Source organism: Streptopelia decaocto, assembly GCF_964273445.1.
Source record: "Streptopelia decaocto genome assembly, contig: HAP1_SCAFFOLD_107, whole genome shotgun sequence".
NCBI classification, from domain to species: Eukaryota; Metazoa; Chordata; class Aves; order Columbiformes; family Columbidae; genus Streptopelia; species Streptopelia decaocto.
Window position 1 is genome coordinate 232,142 of NW_028116065.1, and position 2,785 is coordinate 234,926.

Here is a 2,785-nt window from a genome sequence, read left to right on the forward strand (position 1 = left end):
CGCTTCCATGAGCTCCCTGTGTCCCAGGAGCCCAGCCCAGCTCAGCAGCACAGGAGCAGCCCATGATGTCCCTTTCTCTGTACCCTCTGGGCTCCCTCCAGGTGTCCTAGGCAGTCCAGGGGCACATCCTTTGAAACAACTTGAAGTAATCAGTGATGTTGATTCTCTCTCCTCTTCAGAGACACTTCTCACCAGCATTGTATTTTTCATTTTAAAAAATAAATCGGTATGAGAATCATATTTTCTTGTCCCATCATTAGACAGGACACCAGGAAAGTTACAGCAAATTATCTAATTTCTGCAAACTGGGGAAGAAATATCTTCGGTTGAATGACTTTAGGCATTTTGTTCTGGATTTATACTCCTCGGTCTAGAGAGACATTCACCAATCTTTGGCCATGTCATGTCTGTGCTCTGATTCAAAGCCTTTGCACACATGGGCTCTTGGACACTTGGTACCAGGTTTCTTGTGCAGGTCAGAGCTGGGCTGGTGCCACAGCTGGGGTGGTTCAGCCCAGATGTGAGGCAATGTCCTCAGCCAGGGACCTGACTGGGGGAGCTGGAGCTGTCAGTGCTGCAGACAGAGCTGTGACACGGATGGAATGAACTGGCAGGCAGGGTGGCAGGAGTGAGTTCATCTGGTCTGCAAGGACAGCAGCCTCCAAGCACAGCAACAGTCCAGATCAAAGCTCAGTCTAGACCTGTAAGGCAATTCAAGGGCTCCATAATGAGCTGTTACTACTGCAGGAACAGTTAAAGGAGAAACAAAGACACTGTATGGACACTGATGAATTTCATAAGAGGTGAGAATCTCTGTGTCCTCTTGTTCTCCCTCTTCTCCAGCAAGGTCTCCCAGGCCTCTGTGACTGGAGTCAGAACAAGCAGCAATGGATGGGGATCAAGTCAGGGGTCACTGGAACTAACACAATCCTTTCCAGTCTATGGGACAGCAGGGGCAGCATCCCAGGAGCTGAGACAGCAGGACGATGTCACAGTGAGGCCACTCTCCACCATCTTGGAAAGCTCATGGAGACTGGGGGGACTCCCTGACCACTGGCAGCTCTCACACAGTGTGTGCACTGTTCAAAATGGCCAATGGGTGAGCAGGGGAACTAAGGGCTGTGCCCCAGAGCATGTCCACTGGGACCCCATTTCTGGGTGTCTGGAAGAGACGGTGACAGGGTTTACCCAGGGCAGGTTGTGCCTGTCCATCCTCTTTGCTTTCTTTGAGGAAAGGACAGGGTTGTGGATGTGGAGAGAACAACAATGGCCCGTTACCTGGAAGTCAGCAAGGCATTCAGCATCATCCCCCACAACATTCTTGTGCCAAAGGCAGTAAATTCTGGTCTGTGTCAGTGTGTAAGTAGATGGATAAAAACAATCTGGATGGTTGGGCTTGGAAAGGTGCTGTAGAAAGGGAGAAACTTTCCAGACATGAGGACAGTCCAGCACTGGAAGCTGTTTCCCAGGAGTGCGCACCCACTCTGTCCCAGAAAGTGACCAAGATGTGTTTGGTTAAAGCCCTGAGCAATCTGGTCTGACCCTGCTGTGAGCAGGAGGTTGGTCAAGACACCTCCTGAGGTCCCTTTGAGCCTGAATGACACTGTCCTTTCATCACCTTCATGTTTTCAGTTTAGACAAAGCTCTCAGGTTATCCCAGACAACAAAAGTAATTCACATGAGGTGCAGGGTTGCTTTACAAGTGCTTCCAAACAGTCCTGACCACATCTTTTCCATCCTTTTTCTTTTGCCATGAGCCAAGATCTTATTTTTTGCTGTTCTAATGCCTCTCCAGAAAGAACAGCCTGTGTTGTTAACCCTTTCAGAGCAGGTTGTTCAAGAGGTGTCAGCAACCATGCAGAGTCTGCACATCAGCCAGACACAAATCCATCATTATAGAAATGAAAACGAGGCTCTTGACCAGCTCCTTGCACCCAGATATCAGCGTGACATGTCTGCTGAGATGCCAGGGAACACCTAATATCTACGTGAAGGGTATGTGAGTCCTTGTTGGGTGTCCTGGCTTGTCTCCTGACCCATGTGGTGCTTCAGGCTGTGAAGAGAATCAAAACCAGCCATTGGACTGGGGTAGTTCCATTTTACACGTGTCACACAGGGCAGATGAGGGAGCTCAGAACTCCAGGCTCTGCTGCACAGTTGGGACTGCAGAGACTGGAAATGCAGGTGACAGTGTGTGTCAGTGCACACACATAAAGATTCTGGCTTCCTTTGGGCCTTTGCATTGACCTGGGATCTGTTCCTTGGCCACCTTTGTCTCAAAAAGAAACTGTTCTCCTATGCAACCTCCACATCACACCACATAAGAAATAATTAAAAGGTAGAAAAATAATGAAAGAAGCACAATTTGGGGGTAATTCAGTCCAAGAGGTGTACTCTTTAAATGATTAAAACAAAAAACAGGTGAGAGAAAAAGCATTGTTCTAAGAAATTCTTTCAGGATCAAACTGCTGAGGTGTAGTAGATGCTTGGAAAAGCAAGAATGACTGTTAGGACTGAAATTAAAGAGATTTAAATCATCATAATCATCAGTGAGAATGAGGAGTTCCCTGTTACTGTTACTAGTGACAGCACCACTGTTCACAAACATCCTCCAGATCATCTCCATTTTTCCTGGGCTCCGAAGCTCATCCTGCTCAGAGTTTGACAGGATTGCTGCAAACCCCTGTGACCCAAATCTCTACAGCTGTCTCTGCTCAACAGCCTTTTACCCCAGGAAGGGGAAAACTGCCAAAGCAGGCACCGAACCAGTGCCCAACCTGCCTGG